This window comes from Electrophorus electricus, chromosome 13 (genome assembly GCF_041902795.1).
Source record: "Electrophorus electricus isolate QZ-2024a chromosome 13, ASM4190279v1, whole genome shotgun sequence".
NCBI lineage: Eukaryota > Metazoa > Chordata > Actinopteri > Gymnotiformes > Gymnotidae > Electrophorus > Electrophorus electricus.
The window spans coordinates 23041869-23054944 of NC_137509.1; the positions used below are offsets into that span (position 1 = coordinate 23041869).

Below are 13076 nucleotides of genomic sequence, written 5' to 3' on the forward strand. Positions count from 1 at the left end.
CTCACATGCCTGAATGTGAAGTGCAGTGATTCATCAAAAACGATCTGTTAGCACCTTGGACTACGAGATGCTGTAAGCTTCTCTTGAATCACTTTAATTTACTGTCAAGATGACATGCTAGGATGTGAAATGCAGTGATTAATTAAAAAAACTATCTGTTAGCACCTGGGAATAGCAGATGCTGTACGTTTTTGTTGCATCACTTTACTTTAATCTGCAACTGACAAGCTTGTATGTGAAGTGTACAGATTAAATAGAAATATTTTAGTACCAGGGAATAGCAGGTGCTGTAAGATTGCATTGCATCCCTTTAATTTATGTTCAAGCTATCATGTTCAAATTTGAAGTGCAGTGAATAATTAGTGCCTCCGTATACCAGCTCCGTATTGTAAGCTTTTATTGCATCATTTAATTACATTCAAGATAACATTCTAGAATGTCAAGTGCAGGGATTAATAAAAAAAATTGTCAGATTGGTCTTTGATCATATTTGCTATGATTAGGCAATTTGAGTAAGAGTATAAGGCTTACGGCCACACCAGCTTGAGAACGCCCAATCTCATCTGACCTTGGAAGCTAAGCAAGTTTGGGCCTGTATAGTACTGAGGTGGGACCCTACCTAGGAATACCAGGTGCTGTAAGCTTTTCTTGCATCACTTTAATTTACTTTCAAGCTGACATGCTCAAATGTGAAGTGCAGTGATTAATAAAAAAAACTATCTGTTAGCACCTGGGAATAGCCGATGCTGTAAGTTTTTTTTGCATCACTTTCATTTACTCTCCAACTCACATGCCTGAATGTGAAGTGCAGTGATTCATCAAAAAACTGTCTGTTAGTGCCTCCGTATACCAGATGTTGTAAGCTTTTATTGCATCATTTAATTTACATTCAAGATAACATTCTAGAATGTCAATTGCAGGGATTAATAAAAAAAATTGTCAGATTGGTCTTTGATCATATTTGCTATGATTAGACAATTTGAGTAAGTGTTTAAGGCTTATGGCCATACCAGCTTGAGAATGCCCAATCTCATCTGACCTTGGAAGCTAAGCAAGTTTGGGCCTGGATAGTACTGAGGTGGGACCCTACCTATGTATACCAGGTGCTGTAAGCTTTTCTTGCATCACTTTAATTTACTTTCAAGCTGACATGCTCAAATGTGAAGTGCAATGATTAATAAAAAAAACTATCTGTTAGCACCTGGGAATAGCAGATGCTGTAAGTTTTTTTTGCATCACTTTCATTTACTCTACAACTCACATGCCTGAATGTGAAGTGCAGTAAATCATCAAAAAACTGTCTGTTAGCACCTTGGACTACGAGATGCTGTAAGCTTCTCTTGCATCACTTTAATTTACTGTCAAGATGACATGCTCAAATGTGAAGTGCAGTGATTAATAAAAAAAACTATCTGTTAGCACCTGGGAATAGCCGACGCTGTAAGTTTTTTTTGCATCACTTTCATTTACTCTCCAACTCACATGCCTGAATGTGAAGTGCAGTGATTCATCAAAAACGATCTGTTAGCACCTTGGACTACGAGATGCTGTAAGCTTCTCTTGAATCACTTTAATTTACTGTCAAGATGACATGCTAGGATGTGAAATGCAGTGATTAATTAAAAAAACTATCTGTTAGCACCTGGGAATAGCAGATGCTGTAAGTTTTTGTTGCATCACTTTACTTTAATCTGCAACTGACAAGCTTGTATGTGAAGTGTACAGATTAAATAGAAATATTTTAGTACCAGGGAATAGCAGGTGCTGTAAGATTGCATTGCATCCCTTTAATTTATGTTCAAGCTATCATGTTCAAATTTGAAGTGCAGTGAATAATTAGTGCCTCCGTATACCAGCTCCGTATTGTAAGCTTTTATTGCATCATTTAATTACATTCAAGATAACATTCTAGAATGTCAAGTGCAGGGATTAATAAAAAAAATTGTCAGATTGGTCTTTGATCATATTTGCTATGATTAGGCAATTTGAGTAAGAGTATAAGGCTTACGGCCACACCAGCTTGAGAACGCCCAATCTCATCTGACCTTGGAAGCTAAGCAAGTTTGGGCCTGTATAGTACTGAGGTGGGACCCTACCTAGGAATACCAGGTGCTGTAAGCTTTTCTTGCATCACTTTAATTTACTTTCAAGCTGACATGCTCAAATGTGAAGTGCAGTGATTAATAAAAAAAACTATCTGTTAGCACCTGGGAATAGCCGATGCTGTAAGTTTTTTTTGCATCACTTTCATTTACTCTCCAACTCACATGCCTGAATGTGAAGTGCAGTGATTCATCAAAAAACTATCTGTTAGCACCTTGGACTACGAGATGCTGTAAGCTTCTCTTGCATCACTTTAATTTACTGTCAAGATGACATGCTAAGATGTGAAATGCAGTGATTAATTAAAAAAACTATCTGTTAGCACCTGGGAATAGCAGATGCTGTAAGTTTTTGTTGCATCACTTTACTTTAATCTGCAACTGACAAGCTTGTATGTGAAGTGTACAGATTAAATAGAAATATTTTAGTACCAGGGAATAGCAGGTGCTGTAAGATTGTATTGCATCCCTTTAATTTATGTTCAAGCTATCATGTTCAAATTTGAAGTGCAGTGAATAATTAGTGCCTCCGTATACCAGCTCCGTATTGTAAGCTTTTATTGCATCATTTAATTACATTCAAGATAACATTCTAGAATGTCAAGTGCAGGGATTAATAAAAAAAATTGTCAGATTGGTCTTTGATCATATTTGCTATGATTAGGCAATTTGAGCAAGAGTATAAGGCTTAGGGCCACACCAGCTTGAGAACGCCCAATCTCATCTGACCTTGGAAGCTAAGCAAGTTTGGGCCTGTATAGTACTGAGGTGGGACCCTACCTAGGAATACCAGGTGCTGTAAGCTTTTCTTGCATCACTTTAATTTACTTTCAAGCTGACATGCTCAAATGTGAAGTGCAGTGATTAATAAAAAAAACTATCTGTTAGCACCTGGGAATAGCAGATGCTTTAAGTTTTTTTTGCATCACTTTCATTTACTCTCCAACTCACGTGCCTGAATGTGAAGTGCAGTGATTCATCAAAAAACTGTCTGTTAGTTCCTCCGTATACCAGATGTTGTAAGCTTTTATTGCATCATTTAATTTACATTCAAGATAACATTCTAGAATGTCAATTGCAGGGATTAATAAAAAAAATTGTCAGATTGGTCTTTGATCATATTTGCTATGATTAGGCAATTTGAGTAAGTGTTTAAGGCTTACGGCCACACCAGTTTGAGAATGCCCAATCTCATCTGACCTTGGAAGCTAAGCAAGTTTGGGCCTGGATAGTACTGAGGTGGGATCCTACCTAGGAATACCAGGTGCTGTAAGCTTTTCTTGCATCACATTAATTTACTTTCAAGCTGACATGCTCAAATGTGAAGTGCAGTGATTAATAAAAAAAACCATCTGTTAGCACCTGGGAATAGCAGATGCTGTAAGTTTTTTTTGCATCACTTTCATTTACTCTCCAACTCACATGCCTGAATGTGAAGTGCAGTGATTCATCAAAAAACTGTCTGTTAGTGCCTCCGTATACCAGATGTTGTAAGCTTTTATTGCATCATTTAATTTACATTCAAGATAACATTCTAGAATGTCAAGTGCAGGGATTAATAAAAAAAATTGTCAGATTGGTCTTTGATCATATTTGCTATGATTAGGCAATTTGCGTAAGCGTATAAGGCTTACGGCCACACCATCTTGAGAACGCCCAATCTCATCTGACCTTGGAAACTAACCAAGTTTGGGCCTGGATAGTACTGAGGTGGGACCCTACCTAGGAATACCAGGTGCTGTAAGCTTTTCTTGCATCACTTTAATTTACTTTCAAGCTGACATGCTCAAATGTGAAGTGCAGTGATTAATAAAAAAAACTATCTGTTAGCACCTGGGAATAGCAGATGCTGTAAGTTTTTTTTGCATCACTTTCATTTACTCTCCAACTCACATGCCTGAATGTGAAGTGCAGTGATTCATCAAAAAACTATCTGTTAGCACCTTGGACTACGAGATGCTGTAAGCTTCTCTTGCATCACTTTAATTTACTGTCAAGATGACATGCTAAGATGTGAAATGCAGTGATTAAAAAAACTATCTGTTAGCACCTGGGAATAGCAGATGCTGTAAGTTTTTGTTGCATCACTTTACTTTAATCTGCAACTGACAAGCTTGTTTGTGAAGTGTACAGATTAAATAGAAATATTTTAGTACCAGGGAATAGCAGGTGCTGTAAGATTGTATTGCATCCCTTTAATTTATGTTCAAGCTATCATGTTCAAATTTGAAGTGCAGTGAATAATTAGTGCCTCCATATACCAGCTCCGTATTGTAAGCTTTTATTGCATCATTTAATTACATTCAAGATAACATTCTAGAATGTCAAGTGCAGGGATTAATAAAAAAATTGTCAGATTGGTCTTTGATCATATTTGCTATGATTAGGCAATTTGAGCAAGAGTATAAGGCTTAGGGCCACACCAGCTTGAGAACGCCCAATCTCATCTGACCTTGGAAGCTAAGCAAGTTTGTGCCTGTATAGTACTGAGGTGGGACCCTACCTAGGAATACCAGGTGCTGTAAGCTTTTCTTGCATCACTTTAATTTACTTTCAAGCTGACATGCTCAAATGTGAAGTGCAGTGATTAATAAAAAAAACTATCTGTTAGCACCTGGGAATAGCAGATGCTTTAAGTTTTTTTTGCATCACTTTCATTTACTCTCCAACTCACGTGCCTGAATGTGAAGTGCAGTGATTCATCAAAAAACTGTCTGTTAGTTCCTCCGTATACCAGATGTTGTAAGCTTTTATTGCATCATTTAATTTACATTCAAGATAACATTCTAGAATGTCAATTGCAGGGATTAATAAAAAAAATTGTCAGATTGGTCTTTGATCATATTTGCTATGATTAGGCAATTTGAGTAAGTGTTTAAGGCTTACGGCCACACCAGTTTGAGAATGCCCAATCTCATCTGACCTTGGAAGCTAAGCAAGTTTGGGCCTGGATAGTACTGAGGTGGGATCCTACCTAGGAATACCAGGTTCTGTAAGCTTTTCTTGCATCACATTAATTTACTTTCAAGCTGACATGCTCAAATGTGAAGTGCAGTGATTAATAAAAAAAACCATCTGTTAGCACCTGGGAATAGCAGATGCTGTAAGTTTTTTTTGCATCACTTTCATTTACTCTCCAACTCACATGCCTGAATGTGAAGTGCAGTGATTCATCAAAAAACTGTCTGTTAGTGCCTCCGTATACCAGATGTTGTAAGCTTTTATTGCATCATTTAATTTACATTCAAGATAACATTCTAGAATGTCAAGTGCAGGGATTAATAAAAAAAATTGTCAGATTGGTCTTTGATCATATTTGCTATGATTAGGCAATTTGCGTAAGCGTATAAGGCTTACGGCCACACCATCTTGAGAACGCCCAATCTCATCTGACCTTGGAAACTAACCAAGTTTGGGCCTGGATAGTACTGAGGTGGGACCCTACCTAGGAATACCAGGTGCTGTAAGCTTTTCTTGCATCACTTTAATTTACTTTCAAGCTGACATGCTCAAATGTGAAGTGCAGTGATTAATAAAAAAAACTATCTGTTAGCACCTGGGAATAGCAGATGCTGTAAGTTTTTTTTGCATCACTTTCATTTACTCTCCAACTCACATGCCTGAATGTGAAGTGCAGTGATTCATCAAAAAACTATCTGTTAGCACCTTGGACTACGAGATGCTGTAAGCTTCTCTTGCATCACTTTAATTTACTGTCAAGATGACATGCTAAGATGTGAAATGCAGTGATTAAAAAAACTATCTGTTAGCACCTGGGAATAGCAGATGCTGTAAGTTTTTGTTGCATCACTTTACTTTAATCTGCAACTGACAAGCTTGTTTGTGAAGTGTACAGATTAAATAGAAATATTTTAGTACCAGGGAATAGCAGGTGCTGTAAGATTGTATTGCATCCCTTTAATTTATGTTCAAGCTATCATGTTCAAATTTGAAGTGCAGTGAATAATTAGTGCCTCCATATACCAGCTCCGTATTGTAAGCTTTTATTGCATCATTTAATTACATTCAAGATAACATTCTAGAATGTCAAGTGCAGGGATTAATAAAAAAATTGTCAGATTGGTCTTTGATCATATTTGCTATGATTAGGCAATTTGAGCAAGAGTATAAGGCTTAGGGCCACACCAGCTTGAGAACGCCCAATCTCATCTGACCTTGGAAGCTAAGCAAGTTTGGGCCTGTATAGTACTGAGGTGGGACCCTACCTAGGAATACCAGGTGCTGTAAGCTTTTCTTGCATCACTTTAATTTACTTTCAAGCTGACATGCTCAAATGTGAAGTGCAGTGATTAATAAAAAAAACTATCTGTTAGCACCTGGGAATAGCAGATGCTTTAAGTTTTTTTTGCATCACTTTCATTTACTCTCCAACTCACGTGCCTGAATGTGAAGTGCAGTGATTCATCAAAAAACTGTCTGTTAGTTCCTCCGTATACCAGATGTTGTAAGCTTTTATTGCATCATTTAATTTACATTCAAGATAACATTCTAGAATGTCAATTGCAGGGATTAATAAAAAAAATTGTCAGATTGGTCTTTGATCATATTTGCTATGATTAGGCAATTTGAGTAAGTGTTCAAGGCTTACGGCCACACCAGCTTGAGAATGCCCAATCTCATCTGACCTTGGAAACTAAGTAAGTTTGGGCCTGGATAGTACTGACGTGGGACCCTACCTATGTATACCAGGTGCTGTAAGCTTTTCTTGCATCACTTTAATTTACTTTCAAGCTGACATGCTCAAATGTGAAGTGCAATGATTAATAAAAAAAACTATCTGTTAGCACCTGGGAATAGCAGATGCTGTAAGTTTTTTTTGCATCACTTTCATTTACTCTCCAACTCACATGCCTGAATGTGAAGTGCAGTAAATCATCAAAAAACTGTCTGTTAGCACCTTGGACTACGAGATGCTGTAAGCTTCTCTTGCATCACTTTAATTTACTGTCAAGATGACATGCTAAGATGTGAAATGCAGTGATTAATTAAAAAAACTATCTGTTAGCACCTGGGAATAGCAGATGCTGTAAGTTTTTGTTGCATCACTTTACATTAATCTGCAACTGACAAGCTTGTATGTGAAGTGTACAGATTAAATAGAAATATTTTAGTACCAGGGAATAGCAGGTGCTGTAAGATTGTATTGCATCCCTTTAATTTATGTTCAAGCTATCATGTTCAAATTTGAAGTGCAGTGAATAATTAACTCAAACTATCTGTTAGCACGTGGGAATAGCAGATGCTGTAAGTTTTTTTTGCATCACTTTCATTTACTCTCCAACTCACATGCCTGAATGTGAAGTGCAGTGATTCATCAAAAAACTATATGTTAGCACCTTGGACTACGAGATGCTGTAAGCTTCTCTTGCATCACTTTAATTTACTGTCAAGATGACATGCTAGGATGTGAAATGCAGTGATTAATTAAAAAAACTATCTGTTAGCACCTGGGAATAGCAGATGCTGTAAGTTTTTGTTGCATCACTTTACTTTAATCTGCAACTGACAAGCTTGTATGTGAAGTGTACAGATTAAATAGAAATATTTTAGTACCAGGGAATAGCAGGTGCTGTAAGATTGTATTGCATCCCTTTAATTTATGTTCAAGCTATCATGTTCAAATTTGAAGTGCAGTGAATAATTAGTGCCTCCGTATACCAGCTCCGTATTGTAAGCTTTTATTGCATCATTTAATTACATTAAAGATAACATTCTAGAATGTCAAGTGCAGGGATTAATAAAAAAAATTGTCAGATTGGTCTTTGATCATATTTGCTATGATTAGGCAATTTGAGTAAGCGTATAAGGCTTACGGCCACACCAGCTTGAGAACGCCCAATCTCATCTGACCTTGGAAGCTAAGCAAGTTTGGGCCTGGATAGTACTGAGGTGGGACCCTACCTAGGAATACCAGGTGCTGTAAGCTTTTCTTGCATCACTTTAATTTACTTTCAAGCTGACATGCTCAAATGTGAAGTGCAGTGATTAATAAAAAAAACTATCTGTTAGCACCTGGGAATAGCCGATGCTGTAAGTTTTTTTTGCATCACTTTCATTTACTCTCCAACTCACATGCCTGAATGTGAAGTGCAGTGATTCATCAAAAAACTGTCTGTTAGTGCCTCCGTATACCAGATGTTGTAAGATTTTATTGCATCATTTAATTTACATTCAAGATAACATTCTAGAATGTCAATTGCAGGGATTAATAAAAAAAATTGTCAGATTGGTCTTTGATCATATTTGCTATGATTAGGCAATTTGAGTAAGTGTTTAAGGCTTACGGCCATACCAGCTTGAGAATGCCCAATCTCATCTGACCTTGGAAGCTAAGCAAGTTTGGGCCTGGATAGTACTGAGGTGGGACCCTACCTATGTATACCAGGTGCTGTAAGCTTTTCTTGCATCACTTTAATTTACTTTCAAGCTGACATGCTCAAATGTGAAGTGCAATGATTAATAAAAAAAACTATCTGTTAGCACCTGGGAATAGCAGATGCTGTAAGTTTTTTTTGCATCACTTTCATTTACTCTCCAACTCACATGCCTGAATGTGAAGTGCAGTAAATCATCAAAAAACTGTCTGTTAGCACCTTGGACTACGAGATGCTGTAAGCTTCTCTTGCATCACTTTAATTTACTGTCAAGATGACATGCTAAGATGTGAAATGCAGTGATTAATTAAAAAAACTATGTGTTAGCACCTGGGAATAGCAGATGCTGTAAGTTTTTGTTGCATCACTTTACTTTAATCTGCAACTGACAAGCTTGTATGTGAAGTGTACAGATTAAATAGAAATATTTTAGTACCAGGGAATAGCAGGTGCTGTAAGATTGTATTGCATCCCTTTAATTTATGTTCAAGCTATCATGTTCAAATTTGAAGTGCAGTGAATAATTAGTGCCTCCGTATACCAGCTCCGTATTGTAAGCTTTTATTGCATCATTTAATTACATTAAAGATAACATTCTAGAATGTCAAGTGCAGGGATTAATAAAAAAAATTGTCAGATTGGTCTTTGATCATATTTGCTATGATTAGGCAATTTGAGTAATCGTATAAGGCTTACGGCCACACCAGCTTGAGAACGCCCAATCTCATCTGACCTTGGAAGCTAAGTAAGTTTGGGCCTGTATAGTACTGAGGTGGGACCCTACCTAGGAATACCAGGTGCTGTAAGCTTTTCTTGCATCACTTTAATTTACTTTCAAGCTGACATGCTCAAATGTGAAGTGCAATGATTAATAAAAAAAACTATCTGTTAGCACCTGGGAATAGCCGATGCTGTAAGTTTTTTTTGCATCACTTTCATTTACTCTCCAACTCACATGCCTGAATGTGAAGTGCAGTGATTCATCAAAAAACTATCTGTTAGCACCTTGGACTACGAGATGCTGTAAGCTTCTCTTGCATCACTTTAATTTACTGTCAAGATGACATGCTAAGATGTGAAATGCAGTGATTAATTAAAAAAACTATCTGTTAGCACCTGGGAATAGCAGATGCTGTAAGATTGTTTGCATACCTTTAATTTATGTTCAAGCTATCATGTTCAAATTTGAAGTGCAGTGAATAATTAGTGCCTCCGTATACCAGCTCCGTATTGTAAGCTTTTATTGCATCATTTAATTACATTCAAGATAACATTCTAGAATGTCAAGTGCAGGGATTAATAAAAAAAATTGTCAGATTGGTCTTTGATCATATTTGCTATGATTAGGCAATTTGAGTAAGCGTATAAGGCTTACAGCCACACCAGCTTGAGAACGCCCAATCTCATCTGACCTTGGAAGCTAAGCAAGTTTGGGCCTGTATAGTACTGAGGTGGGACCCTACCTAGGAATACCAGGTGCTGTAAGCTTTTCTTGCATCACTTTAATTTACTTTCAAGCTGACATGCTCAAATGTGAAGTGCAGTGATTAATAAAAAAAACTATCTGTTAGCACCTGGGAATAGCAGATGCTTTAAGTTTTTTTTGCATCACTTTCATTTACTCTCCAACTCACGTGCCTGAATGTGAAGTGCAGTGATTCATCAAAAAACTGTCTGTTAGTTCCTCCGTATACCAGATGTTGTAAGCTTTTATTGCATCATTTAATTTACATTCAAGATAACATTCTAGAATGTCAATTGCAGGGATTAATAAAAAAAATTGTCAGATTGGTCTTTGATCATATTTGCTATGATTAGGCAATTTGAGTAAGTGTTCAAGGCTTACGGCCACACCAGCTTGAGAATGCCCAATCTCATCTGACCTTGGAAACTAAGTAAGTTTGGGCCTGGATAGTACTGACGTGGGACCCTACCTATGTATACCAGGTGCTGTAAGCTTTTCTTGCATCACTTTAATTTACTTTCAAGCTGACATGCTCAAATGTGAAGTGCAATGATTAATAAAAAAAACTATCTGTTAGCACCTGGGAATAGCAGATGCTGTAAGTTTTTTTTGCATCACTTTCATTTACTCTCCAACTCACATGCCTGAATGTGAAGTGCAGTAAATCATCAAAAAACTGTCTGTTAGCACCTTGGACTACGAGATGCTGTAAGCTTCTCTTGCATCACTTTAATTTACTGTCAAGATGACATGCTAAGATGTGAAATGCAGTGATTAATTAAAAAAACTATCTGTTAGCACCTGGGAATAGCAGATGCTGTAAGTTTTTGTTGCATCACTTTACATTAATCTGCAACTGACAAGCTTGTATGTGAAGTGTACAGATTAAATAGAAATATTTTAGTACCAGGGAATAGCAGGTGCTGTAAGATTGTATTGCATCCCTTTAATTTATGTTCAAGCTATCATGTTCAAATTTGAAGTGCAGTGAATAATTAACTCAAACTATCTGTTAGCACGTGGGAATAGCAGATGCTGTAAGTTTTTTTTGCATCACTTTCATTTACTCTCCAACTCACATGCCTGAATGTGAAGTGCAGTGATTCATCAAAAAACTATATGTTAGCACCTTGGACTACGAGATGCTGTAAGCTTCTCTTGCATCACTTTAATTTACTGTCAAGATGACATGCTAGGATGTGAAATGCAGTGATTAATTAAAAAAACTATCTGTTAGCACCTGGGAATAGCAGATGCTGTAAGTTTTTGTTGCATCACTTTACTTTAATCTGCAACTGACAAGCTTGTATGTGAAGTGTACAGATTAAATAGAAATATTTTAGTACCAGGGAATAGCAGGTGCTGTAAGATTGTATTGCATCCCTTTAATTTATGTTCAAGCTATCATGTTCAAATTTGAAGTGCAGTGAATAATTAGTGCCTCCGTATACCAGCTCCGTATTGTAAGCTTTTATTGCATCATTTAATTACATTAAAGATAACATTCTAGAATGTCAAGTGCAGGGATTAATAAAAAAAATTGTCAGATTGGTCTTTGATCATATTTGCTATGATTAGGCAATTTGAGTAAGCGTATAAGGCTTACGGCCACACCAGCTTGAGAACGCCCAATCTCATCTGACCTTGGAAGCTAAGCAAGTTTGGGCCTGGATAGTACTGAGGTGGGACCCTACCTAGGAATACCAGGTGCTGTAAGCTTTTCTTGCATCACTTTAATTTACTTTCAAGCTGACATGCTCAAATGTGAAGTGCAGTGATTAATAAAAAAAACTATCTGTTAGCACCTGGGAATAGCCGATGCTGTAAGTTTTTTTTGCATCACTTTCATTTACTCTCCAACTCACATGCCTGAATGTGAAGTGCAGTGATTCATCAAAAAACTGTCTGTTAGTGCCTCCGTATACCAGATGTTGTAAGATTTTATTGCATCATTTAATTTACATTCAAGATAACATTCTAGAATGTCAATTGCAGGGATTAATAAAAAAAATTGTCAGATTGGTCTTTGATCATATTTGCTATGATTAGGCAATTTGAGTAAGTGTTTAAGGCTTACGGCCATACCAGCTTGAGAATGCCCAATCTCATCTGACCTTGGAAGCTAAGCAAGTTTGGGCCTGGATAGTACTGAGGTGGGACCCTACCTATGTATACCAGGTGCTGTAAGCTTTTCTTGCATCACTTTAATTTACTTTCAAGCTGACATGCTCAAATGTGAAGTGCAATGATTAATAAAAAAAACTATCTGTTAGCACCTGGGAATAGCAGATGCTGTAAGTTTTTTTTGCATCACTTTCATTTACTCTCCAACTCACATGCCTGAATGTGAAGTGCAGTAAATCATCAAAAAACTGTCTGTTAGCACCTTGGACTACGAGATGCTGTAAGCTTCTCTTGCATCACTTTAATTTACTGTCAAGATGACATGCTAAGATGTGAAATGCAGTGATTAATTAAAAAAACTATGTGTTAGCACCTGGGAATAGCAGATGCTGTAAGTTTTTGTTGCATCACTTTACTTTAATCTGCAACTGACAAGCTTGTATGTGAAGTGTACAGATTAAATAGAAATATTTTAGTACCAGGGAATAGCAGGTGCTGTAAGATTGTATTGCATCCCTTTAATTTATGTTCAAGCTATCATGTTCAAATTTGAAGTGCAGTGAATAATTAGTGCCTCCGTATACCAGCTCCGTATTGTAAGCTTTTATTGCATCATTTAATTACATTAAAGATAACATTCTAGAATGTCAAGTGCAGGGATTAATAAAAAAAATTGTCAGATTGGTCTTTGATCATATTTGCTATGATTAGGCAATTTGAGTAATCGTATAAGGCTTACGGCCACACCAGCTTGAGAACGCCCAATCTCATCTGACCTTGGAAGCTAAGTAAGTTTGGGCCTGTATAGTACTGAGGTGGGACCCTACCTAGGAATACCAGGTGCTGTAAGCTTTTCTTGCATCACTTTAATTTACTTTCAAGCTGACATGCTCAAATGTGAAGTGCAGTGATTAATAAAAAAAACTATCTGTTAGCACCTGGGAATAGCCGATGCTGTAAGTTTTTTTTGCATCACTTTCATTTACTCTC

The 13076-nt window shown here is 37.0% G+C and overlaps 2 non-coding genes and 17 pseudogenes across 2 annotated transcripts; all 19 read left to right on the top strand.

The window, feature by feature from the left end:
• The first annotated feature begins 525 nt into the window (after nt 1-525).
• On the top strand, nt 526-644 carry LOC145647627 (5S ribosomal RNA; annotated as a pseudogene).
• A 352-nt stretch (nt 645-996) lies between these two features.
• On the top strand, nt 997-1115 carry LOC145649904 (5S ribosomal RNA; annotated as a pseudogene).
• An 887-nt stretch (nt 1116-2002) lies between these two features.
• On the top strand, nt 2003-2121 carry LOC145647628 (5S ribosomal RNA; annotated as a pseudogene).
• Nucleotides 2122-2788: 667 nt separating this feature from the next.
• On the top strand, nt 2789-2907 carry LOC145649273 (5S ribosomal RNA; annotated as a pseudogene).
• Nucleotides 2908-3259: 352 nt separating this feature from the next.
• Nucleotides 3260-3378, top strand: LOC145648230 (5S ribosomal RNA; annotated as a pseudogene).
• Nucleotides 3379-3730: 352 nt separating this feature from the next.
• On the top strand, nt 3731-3849 carry LOC145650437 (5S ribosomal RNA; annotated as a pseudogene).
• A 662-nt stretch (nt 3850-4511) lies between these two features.
• Nucleotides 4512-4630, top strand: LOC145643593 (5S ribosomal RNA; annotated as a pseudogene).
• A 352-nt stretch (nt 4631-4982) lies between these two features.
• Nucleotides 4983-5101, top strand: LOC145650102 (5S ribosomal RNA; annotated as a pseudogene).
• Nucleotides 5102-5453: 352 nt separating this feature from the next.
• On the top strand, nt 5454-5572 carry LOC145650438 (5S ribosomal RNA; annotated as a pseudogene).
• A 662-nt stretch (nt 5573-6234) lies between these two features.
• On the top strand, nt 6235-6353 carry LOC145649274 (5S ribosomal RNA; annotated as a pseudogene).
• A 352-nt stretch (nt 6354-6705) lies between these two features.
• Nucleotides 6706-6824, top strand: LOC145644180 (5S ribosomal RNA; annotated as a pseudogene).
• Nucleotides 6825-7930: 1106 nt separating this feature from the next.
• On the top strand, nt 7931-8049 carry LOC145650937 (5S ribosomal RNA). Its single transcript, XR_014116753.1, has one exon. It is a non-coding gene; the product is annotated as a 5S ribosomal RNA (ribosomal RNA).
• A 352-nt stretch (nt 8050-8401) lies between these two features.
• Nucleotides 8402-8520, top strand: LOC145649503 (5S ribosomal RNA; annotated as a pseudogene).
• A 667-nt stretch (nt 8521-9187) lies between these two features.
• Nucleotides 9188-9306, top strand: LOC145648981 (5S ribosomal RNA; annotated as a pseudogene).
• Nucleotides 9307-9866: 560 nt separating this feature from the next.
• LOC145647770 (5S ribosomal RNA) lies at nt 9867-9985 on the top strand (annotated as a pseudogene).
• A 352-nt stretch (nt 9986-10337) lies between these two features.
• On the top strand, nt 10338-10456 carry LOC145644182 (5S ribosomal RNA; annotated as a pseudogene).
• A 1106-nt stretch (nt 10457-11562) lies between these two features.
• On the top strand, nt 11563-11681 carry LOC145650948 (5S ribosomal RNA). Its single transcript, XR_014116754.1, has one exon. It is a non-coding gene; the product is annotated as a 5S ribosomal RNA (ribosomal RNA).
• A 352-nt stretch (nt 11682-12033) lies between these two features.
• Nucleotides 12034-12152, top strand: LOC145649505 (5S ribosomal RNA; annotated as a pseudogene).
• Nucleotides 12153-12819: 667 nt separating this feature from the next.
• Nucleotides 12820-12938, top strand: LOC145648982 (5S ribosomal RNA; annotated as a pseudogene).
• The last annotated feature ends 138 nt before the right edge of the window (nt 12939-13076 follow it).